This window comes from Mercenaria mercenaria, chromosome 11 (assembly GCF_021730395.1).
Source record: "Mercenaria mercenaria strain notata chromosome 11, MADL_Memer_1, whole genome shotgun sequence".
NCBI lineage: Eukaryota > Metazoa > Mollusca > Bivalvia > Venerida > Veneridae > Mercenaria > Mercenaria mercenaria.
In genome coordinates, this window is record NC_069371.1 from 9254070 (window position 1) to 9265424 (window position 11355).

Consider the following 11355-nt stretch of genomic DNA (forward strand, 5'->3'; position numbering starts at 1 on the left):
TTTCTCATGAAAACAGAAGTTGTCTTTTAGAGTTATCTTTATGCAGTACTGGGCACTATTGTTACATTATAGTCCCGATAACCAGATAATATTTTTCACGAAAACGTTCTCCTGAATTCACGACAGTTCCAAGTTTATCATATGAATATCATATGCAGAAATATGCCACCATAAAGTAATGTGTTTGCCAAGACACTTAATTTATATAAATAAATCCTAGATATTTCGACCCCAAGACTTTTTAACCCCAAGAGACTTCAACCCCAAACTTGAATTTCCTTGGACATTTCGACCCCAAAGACATTTCAACCCCAAGACATTTCGACCCTCAGAAATAGTTTTTATGTTTTGATCCAATACTACTTTGACTTTCTGAGGACAATTATGACTTTATAAACACAACTTAGGAAATATATTTTGATCAGGTATAATCATTATGAGATCTTTATTGAAGCAATGCAGTTACTGAGTTAGACCATTTAGTATTAACTGCATGTATGTAAAATGATATAATCTTACATTATATATTGTTTGTGTGTGTGTAGTTTGTTAGTATTGTACACAATTAAATACTCGTAACTATGGATTTTAATCTAAAATATGGTTTATTCAATTTAACAATCAACAGAAATGTTTACATCTGGTTGATTAGGTGTTAGGGGTTTGAAACATAGCATAGTTAATTCTTTAACACCTCATTAAGTATTCAATGGCACGTGTTAATAAAATCTATAAAAAAAATCCCTTGGAAGCATAGAATGCAACCAAAAAAGAATAAATGCTGACTTGGTTTGACTGAGTCTGTTCATGAGGGGAGACAATCACAATCCCCTTGATCAAAATCCCCTACACTGGAAAATGACAGGGTGTTACAAAATCCCCTTCATACTTTTGCAGGGGGTATCATAATCCCCTCTGTGATTTTCATTATAGATATATAGATATCAGTGCTCCAAATTAAATTATGTTTGCTAAAGGCATTGTATTTACGTGCTTTATGCAATAGACTTTTAAATTGTGTATAGTTGTATTTGAACTTGATGAAATAAATAAAAATCACAGAGGGGATTATGATACCCCCTGCAAAAGTATAAAGGGGATTTTGTAACACCCTGTCAGTTTTCAGTGAAGGGGATTTTGATCAAGGGGATTTTGATTGTCTCCCAGTTTGAACAAATAGTTGGGCCTGAACTGGTATAAGTGAGAAAATCAACAGTGTTCAATAAAACAAACGAGACGAAAACCACCTCACTAGGGATAAAAACGATCTAAAACAAACTTAGGAAACTGAATAAAACAAATGACATGCAAACATGATGTCATTTGTTTCATTCAGTTGTCATATCTGGTCTGCGTTACGGTTAAAGTGTTATCCTTGCGTAGCAGGTGATGTCTAGTGAATTCATAAGATATATGCTGTGTAGCGCAAGGTGTTGATCACGTGACATTTTCTATGGTGTGTCAATTTTTCAGCCATTGCAGGTACAAGCTGAAGACAAAACGAAGAAAAGGAAAGGTAAATAAATGAAATACGGTTAGGTCAATTAAGCAAAGCTTCAATTTAACAGTGTTTAATGTTTAGAGTTTCTACTTTGTAAATTTGGTGAGGTTTTTCAGGTAAATTTCATTTGCTCATCTCTTCGTGACAAAATTCCCGCCTATTTTGTTGTCAAGAAGTCTTACTGGTTTGCTAGGCTTGGAACCAGTTTCCTGTATAATCCATTGTCATTTGCTAGGTCTGAATCAGGTAGTGCCAGACATAGCCCCAACCATGAGTTCATGAGAGGTAATAAAATTACAACACTCCCCCTAGCGGAACTCTCGTTAATACTGTCTATTTTGTAGTCGTTAAAGTCTTAATCTTTGGACATTCAATTTGTTGATGTAAACATGGTTCAGGATGTTGCAGAGAATGATAAAGTAACGACAGTTGAGTGTAGTGTAAACTACGAGACAGATCTTTAGAAAAGACAGCTCAATACAAAGTGATTCGCATGTTAATTTGGAAAGGGTGTGTGCTCACGTTGACCACGAATTAAATGTACATGGAAATGAATCAGAAGAATGGCTTGAATATATAGATGATGTGCAAATCTTGGACGAAGATGAGTACAACCAGTTTTATGAGTACGGCACGGATCATGAAACTGTAGAACAGCCGAACGGGTACGGACGATAATGAAACTAGCCAAACCATTCCTGGGGAAAACTGATCCAATCAACATAGTGACGCCAATGAACACAGTATTTCGGGGACGACGAACATGCAGTCGTACAGACTATAAACTTAACTCTGTTCACAACTACGTATTACAGGGGAGGCGACATTATATGAACTGAGAGGTCATCATCGCTGTCTTACAGCGACACCGTAAATCCTAGATCTTTGGACCCTGCGTCGCTATTTGAGCTTTTCCAACGGGAATTCGGCGACCATGACCAACGTTTTCGTAATCAAGGACAAGATGCTGAGTTTCTTAGTTGCAGGAAGAAAACTATGATGTAACTCTAAAACTTTAGAACTATGATTTAGAAGAGAGTTTCGTTTCATAATTTATTATATAATAATATATAAATGATACATGTTATACACATCAATATATTGTAAAATATCAAATACTGATAAGAGATTTCCAAGCTTTAATTCTCTATAATATGTGCAATAAAACATTACCAGACTTCAGTAAAATTTATATGCAATACGTTTAATAACAGAACCAGAATTTTCGCCAGCATTCAGACCGCTTCTAAATTATAAATCAATGGATTATATATAGATGTTCAAAATAGTTAAACATATACCCAAGGATTTACGATACAGTGAACGCACTAGTGACTCAACCAATCGCAGCCAACAAAGCGCGGAACGCATGGACTATAATGAATCGGGTACATCACGGGACTCTATTGAGCAGACACAACAACCGTCTGCTAAATCAGCTGACTCGTCCGACGGGGGGCGTCTCACACGTACTGAATCTTAGTCTCCGCATCGTCCGGCTTCGAGACATGCATCAAATTCGCCTCCTCGTAACGGGACATCTTATCGGGAACGCTCCAAATCACCAGGCAGCAACCACCGAAGCAGACCACCGGAATGCATAATTGCACAGGCTCAACGGAGGGCGAGTGCGAGCTTATCTCGTCCATGGACCAACAACATTGGCAATCATAATGTTAATAAGCAACAAAGTGACTCAAACAATCACTACGTCATTTGGGGGAATTCTTTGAATTCGTTAAATGATGGTGAACTTAAATTTGTGAGTCTCAATGTTAACGGACTGAGAAAAAAAAACGATTAGAGTACCCAGATGTTGTAGAATTTATTGATTTACACGATTTTGCTTGTATAGTAGAAACGCATACTGACGACACTGATATTGTTGATATTGAAAATTTTGTATATTTTTCCAAGAATCGAAGTAAACCTTATTTAAAGACACTGATTCTGGTATGCCTGGTATGTGGCATATGGAGATGATAAGGTCTGCGTATTGGCGATAAGGGCCAATACACAAGTCGGGACCATTGGTAGACTTGCTTCTGTTTATCATAATAAGCTACTGTAAAGCTACTGTGCAGTAAATAAATTGCAGGTGATATTTCTCACCTTTATAGCAAATCAGTTCTCACCTTTATAACGAGTTTAGAAAGCTTGATTGAATTGGGGCTAAATAAAAAAGTGATAAGATACAACAGTGTTTTTATCATATTTTAATAAAGTAAGTTTTTTAACAATTATATCTCATTATTGCTGTTTTTTTTATTATCAAAAATATAAACAAGAGCTGTCTGATGACAGCGCGCTCGACTATTCGAAGCATTGATTGAAGAATGGGGTCAAAATATTTCCACGGATATTCAGACAAAAGAAATAAATAGATTAGACAAACAATGTTCCTGTATTTCTTTGATTTGGATAAGTCTTGCACTAAATGGCAATGTATGAGCCAATTTCAAAGTCCAAAAAGGGCCACAATTCAGTCAAAATAGTTATGTACTCTTGCCTACAGATGGAAATCATAATGATAAACAAGTGTTCAAAGTTTAAAAGCCATATGTCAAATAGTTTTGACAAAACATGGATTTGACCAATTTCAAAGTCCAAAAAGGGCCATAATTCAGCCAAAATAGATGACAGAGTTATGTTCTCTTTCCTACAGATAGAGACTATTATACTAAACAAGTGATAAAAGTTTCAAAGCCATATGTCAAACACTTTACAAAAAATATGAACTGGTACGAAAAACTTATCCAAGATTTCTAAGTCAAAAGGGGCCATAATTCAGCCAAAATCCTTGATGGAGTTATGTTCTCTTGCCTATAACTGGCCATGGTGATGGTAAATAGGTGTTGAAAGTTTCAAAGCTTTATTTCAAAAGACTTTGTCAAAATATGAACTGGTACGGAATATTAACCCAGATTTCTAAGTCAAAAAGGGCCATAATTCAGCCAAAATCCTTGATGGAGTTATGTGCTCTTGCCTATAACTGGACATGGTGATGGTAAACAAGTGTTGAAAGTTTCAAAGCTTTATCTCAAAAGACTTTGTCTAAATATGAACTGGTACGAAAAACTTAACAAAGATTTCTAAGTCGAAAGGGGCCATAATTCAGCCAAAATCCCTGATGGAGTTATGTACTCTTGCCTATAACTGGCCATGGTGATGGTAAACAAGTGTTGAAAGTTTCAAAGCTTTATCTCAAAAGACTTTGTCAAAATATGAACTGGTACGAAAAACTTAACCATGATTTCTAAGTCAAAAGGGGCCATAATTCAGCCAAAATCCTTGATGGAGTTATGTGCTCTTGCCTATAACTGGCCATGATGATGGTAAACAAGTGTTGAAAGTTTCAAAGCTTTATCTCAAAAGACTTTGTCAAAATGTGGACTGGTACGAAAAACTTAACCAAGGTGTGACGCCGACGCCGACGCCGACGCCGTGGTGAGTAGGATAGCTCTACTTATTCTTCGAATAGTCGAGCTAAAAATGCATTCAGGCACATAGCTTTCAGAAGAAATAAATTATGGTGTATTTTGAACAATGATATATCTTTATTGCTGGATTTTATTATACATAAAAGAAAGTTAACATTATTTAGACAACACAAGAGGAATTAAGCATTTTAATATATAACATCCTTCTGTCTATATACCTTCTTTATCTATTAAAAATGCATCTGAACGCTTCTTTAATTTCTGATAAAATCCAGCAATTTTCTTTTTTTTTTTTCGTTTTTTTTTATTTTGTTACTTTTGCTAAAAAGATCATAATCATTGAATAAACAAACTTGTAATTTCCCTTATTAAGTTTTGAATAATTATTTTATAGTGAGAACTGCTTTGCTATAAGAGTTATAATTTAATTGGCCAGGACATTACTCAACATGACTGAGCAATCAAAATTAGCATCTCCTGATCATGTTTAAAATAATTTTGTGTACATTCTGAAAAAAAGACTTAAGAAAAACAGCATTTCAATTAATAAAATGCAAAACACAGGAAATAACCAATTTACCTGTAGGCAATAAAATTTATGATTCTCTGACAATGATTAGGCTACATGTCAAGTCTACAGGGGTTTTATGGACCCTTATCAGACTGGATCAGACAGGATCTTGTATATTGGGGATTAAAAAGTCTGGTATGGGGGGGGGGTCACTTATATAGGAGATTTTCTTTGCCTTTAAGAAAATCAGGAGGTATTGGTTTCTGTGCTAAAGAAAAATATAGTCAATATGTAAATCCTATTTCTAATAATACAGATTATATTTTCTGGATCTCCTTAGATAAACGTATGTTTAAGCTTGACGAGAATGTCATTTTAGGCATTATCTACTTGCCTCCAGAACGTTTTTACAATGATACTGACTACAATATTTTTGAAAATGAATTTATTTCCAAATTCAATTTAAATAAGTACGTTTTCTTAGCAGGCGACCTAAACTCAAGAGTATCGGAACTATCAGACTTTATTTCGTCTGACCTTTTTTTGAATGAGCATTTTAACATTGATGATGAATCGTTGTCTTTTTCTGACAAATATACTATTCTTGATGAGTTGTCAGTTCCTTTAAAACGGAATCCAAACGACAAGCGTACAAATTCTCATGGTATTCAGCTTATTGGTCTTTGCAGAAGTAATAACATTTTCATTGTCAATGGAAGGTATGGAAGAGATCCCGCCAGAATGACTTATAGGGATAAATCTATTATTGATCTACTTATGTCAAGTGCAGAATCCTTTAAAATCTTAAATGATTTTCAAGTAATTGAAACTGACACATTGTTCTCAGATTGTTAATACTCGTATTAAAAATACTACCGAAGAAATTCTAAAGTTATTTGAAAATTCGTCTTCTCAAACTTTTCCCGGAAAGAACCGTACAAAATTTAAAAATGTAAATAATAAACCATGGTTTGGGCCGAAATGTTACTGAGCACGTAACAATTATCATGAAGCCAAATCACTATATAATACTTGTAAATCACATGATAATAAATTACGAATGAAAAATGCTAGTAAAGAGTATAAACGTGTAATGAATTATTACATTAATAAATATAAGCATGACAATACTAAGAAATTACGTAAAATGCAATCAAAAAATCCTAAACAATACTGGAATTTCTTGAAAAGGCTTAAGCCAAAATCAAATACGAAGCCATCTCCGTCAATTAATTAGTTTTATGAACACTTTAAGACAATTAATAGCAATCCAAATGATGACCAAGATACATCGTCGGATACCCACGGTTGCTGATTACGCTAACGCTTCATAAATGGAGGTAACGGAATGGATCACCCGTGGGTATCCGACGATGAATTATATGTCAAGGGCCGTAATTTTTATACTGTTTTATCCTTAAAGACAAAGAAAATCTCCTATATAAGTGACCCCCCCAAATACCAGACTTTTTAATCCCCAATATACAAGATCCTGTCTGGTCCAGTCTGATAAGGGTCCATAAAACCCCTGTAGACTTGACATGTAGCCTAATTATTGTCAGAGAATCATAAATTTTATTGCCTACAGATAAATTGGTTATTTCCTGTGTTTTGCATTTTATTGATTGAAATGCTGTTTTTGTTTTTGTTTAGAATGTACACAAAATTATTTTAATTGATGTTGAGTAATGTCCAGGCCAATTAAATAATAACTCTTATAGCAAAGCAATTCTCACTCCTTAACCATTAAATAATTACTTAAAACTTAATAAAAAAAAATAAAAGTTTGTTTATTCAATGATTATGATCTTTTTATTAAAAGTAACAAAATAAAACCAGAAAAAAAGATAATTGCTGGATTTTATTAGAAATTATGCGTTCAGTTGCATTTTTAATTGATAAAATGGAATATGGACAGAAGGATTATATATATTAGAAATGCATAATTCCCCTTGTGTTGTCTAAATAATGATCATTCTTTTATGTATAATAAAATCCAGCAATAAAGAGATATCATTGTTCAAAATACACATAATTTATTATTTCTAAAAGCTATGTGCCTGAATGCATTTTTTATATTTTTGATTAAAAAAAAAACAGCAATGATGAAATGTAATTGTTAAAAAACTTGATTATTAAAAATATGAAAAAAACACTGTTGTGTCTTATCACTTTGTTTATTTAGCCCTAATTCAATCAAGCTTTCTAAACTCGTTATAAAGGTGAGAACTGATTTGCTATGAAGGTGAGAAATATCACCTGTAATTTATGTACTGCACAGTAGCTATACAGAACAGAACAGAACAGAACAGAAATTTTATTTGGCATTAAATAGCATATGCACATTTATAGCCAATACAAAAGTATACAAATACACAATGTATGTGAAAAAGATGGACACACTATAAAATATCACATTTACAACAAAACATTTTTACTGAGAAAGTATCTATATGATCGAACCTCTTGTAATTAAAAATATTTGAAAATAAAGAATTAAGTTTCTTCTCTATGTTTAAATGCAAAATATAAATATTTAGAAAGATTTTTTAAGTCCTTTGAATTTTCGCTTGACATTAATGTTTCAAACTTTTTCATAGTCGGCCATCTACAGTAGTATGGTTTGAGATATTTTCGTCTTATGTTATAGTACTTTGGGCAAATAAGTAAAAAGTGAAATTCATTTTCGATGACATTCATTGTACAGTTTTGACATATCCTTTCTTCCCGAGTTATTCCATGATGTCTGCCTGTCTCGATTGCAAGGTTGTGGGAAGAGATTCTAAATTTAGTCAGTGATATTCGAAATTTGTTTTCATTTATGCAGTTCAGATATCGTTCTTGTTTAAATTCTTGTTTATATATGCTATATGAGGATAATCTGCTCGAGTTATTAATATTCGAGTACCAATGTTGTTTATAGATGTCTAATATTCTACTTTTTAAAACAAAGAAATGATTTTTAAAATTTGCATTTTGGTCTAACCATATATTTGACATTCCTATTTCATTTAATATCAATTTGACATGAAATGCCCAATTCTTTCCTCTGTATGAATTGTCATTATTAGCATCGTCCTTAAGAATATTATACATTTTTTTGAGTAGACTATTTTCATTGAGATTAATGACTTTGAGCCAGTATTTAATCAATATAATTTTCCGCTGTATTTTCATAGGGTGTCTGCCTAGTTCGCCGTATAAACCATCTAAATTTGTAGACTTTCTTACATTTAAAATTTTTCTCAGGAACTTACAATGTACAAGTTCAATATCTTTTGCTTCATCGTATCCAAATACCTCTGAACCGTAGTTTAAAATTGACCCAACGAGGCTATCGAATAATTTACATTTGTCTTCAGGTTTTAATTCTAACTGATTAAAGACAATAAAAAGGTTATGAAGTGCATGTCGTGAATGTTGTGCGATGTGTTTTTTGTGTTCGATGCCAGTTTCCGTTTTTAAATAAAGTAATTCCCAAGTATTTAAATTGTGTAACTGTTTCTATTGTTTCATTGTTTAGTTTGAAATTAAAACTGGAATGTCTTCCTTGTTCAAATATCATTATTTTAGTGTTTTTGATGTTAATGTTCATGCCCCATTCGGAACAGTATCGGAAAAGATCATCGAGAATTGATTGTAACGCTTCCGGTGAGTGTGCAAAGAATACGGCATCGTCCGCGAACAAAAGTACAAATAATTTTATTTCATCAATTGTAAACAAATTGTCAATATCACTATTAATATTGTTTACCAGATCATTCACAAAGTAGAGAAAAAGAAGGCTTGAACTTGGGTCTCCCTGTTTTGCGCCGATATTAGAATCGAAAAAGGCTGATGTCGATTTTCTATATTTAACTGCTGCACGGACAGAGCTATACATGCTTTGAATTGCTATAATGAACCTTGAACTTACGTTTTCTTGAAATAGCTTTACAAATATGTACGATCTATCCAGTTTGTCAAAGCATTTCTCAAAATCAACGAATGCTGAGTACAGTTTTTTTACCTTGTGAAAGTGTTTTAGCGATGACAGAATGCAGTATAGATATACAATCAGCAGTTGACTTTCCCTTTTGAAAACCATATGATTATCAATGATCTTATTATATTTCTTTGACCAATCAGTCAATCGATTTAATAGAATTTGGGAATATATTTTTGCAATAATATTAATCAATGTAATTCCTCTGTAATTTTTTGCTTCGTTTTTATTTCCACTTTTAAATATTGGTACTATTAAACCTTCGCCCCAAGATTTGGGATATTCGCCCGAGAAATATATTTTATTGAATATTAATTGAAGAATATGTGATATTTCATCAAATGCACATTTATACATTTCTGCCGTTATTGTGTCGATTCCGCTACTTTTATTATTATTTTGTGTAAATACTGCTCTTCTGATTTCATCAATCTGTATCTCTTTGTCTAGGTCTTCATCATGCATATCATAATTAATATTTACCTCTTTGTTTGCAGTGTCAGTACTATATAAATTTTTAAAATGATCGAAAAGGTCATCTATTTTCAGATTTTCAGCTAGTGATTGATTTTTAGAATATTGTTTCTTTATTTTGTTCCAAAATTTTTTAGGTTGCGATTTACTTAACTTGTTTAAATCGTGTTTTTGTTGTGACAGGAATTTCCGCCTTTCACATCGCTTAATCTTCGTATAATTCGCTCTTTCTGATAAGTAGTCTCTTTTAAATTCTTCACTGTTTTTATTTTTTACAAATCTATTTCTTTTCTCTTTAAATTTTTTTCTTGCATTATAGCAAGTATCATTAAACCATGGTTGTTTAATCTTACTGTTATTTTTACTGATATTATGTTTACGCGTATAGCTAAAGGCATTTGACGCGCATTCATACATTGTATTTGAAAAAGTTTCCGCAATCGTGTCAATGTTGCCATTATTATTTATTTGCTCAATTATGTTATTAAATTTGTTTTTCTTTGAGATCAAATGTTGCATAAAAATATCTTTTTTAGATGCATCCCATTTTATAACAGTTTCTTTATCTTGAGATTGACTAGAGTTCACAGTAAGCTTTAAAGTTGGCATTGTAAAACATAATCCGTTGTGATCGGAAAATTCGTTTGGATCTGTGATTACAAAATCAGATATCAAATCGTGGTCATTTATGTGTACAAGTAAATAATCTACGACACTTGAACCATTTAACGAATAATAGGTATAGTCGCCTATATTAGCGTCTCTATGGAATCGCCCATTATAGATTATATATGAAGTCGCCTGACAGAATTCAATCAGTCGCCTACCTTGATTATCAAGTACTCTATCTTTAGACACACGTGCGGGGATATTAAGATTATTTAAAATATCATCGTTATTATCAATATAATCATCATGTGTTAAAAGTTCTGAAAAAGTTGAGGTTCGACTATTGAGGTCGCCAAACACAAAACATTTTCCTAACAATTTGTACTTTTCTAATCCATTTTCAATTTGTTCAAAGAAATCAAAATTATCAGTATCAATTACCGTGGAATTAATTGGTGTTATATATGTACAGCATAGATATACTGTTTCATACAGTAGCTTATTATGATAAACAGAAGCAAGTCTATCAGTGGTCCAGTCTTGTGTATTGGCCATTACCACCAATACGCAGACCTTAGGAGGCAGTAAACAGTTTTGAGCTGTTAGTGTCGAATTGGCCGGGGTGAAATTTACAAATAAGAGGCAATTTACGGAATGAAGTGCATATTTGAACTTCTAAATAATAATAATTGCTAGAATTGAAGTTTCAGCGGCTAGAATTGAGTTTCACTTATTTAAAGAAAATCAGTTGAGTAGCCTTGATCTTGATAGTAGACGTAATGATTTGGGCAGGAGCGTATACATGCTTCCTCTGAGCTAGCTGAAAGTGGGGTTG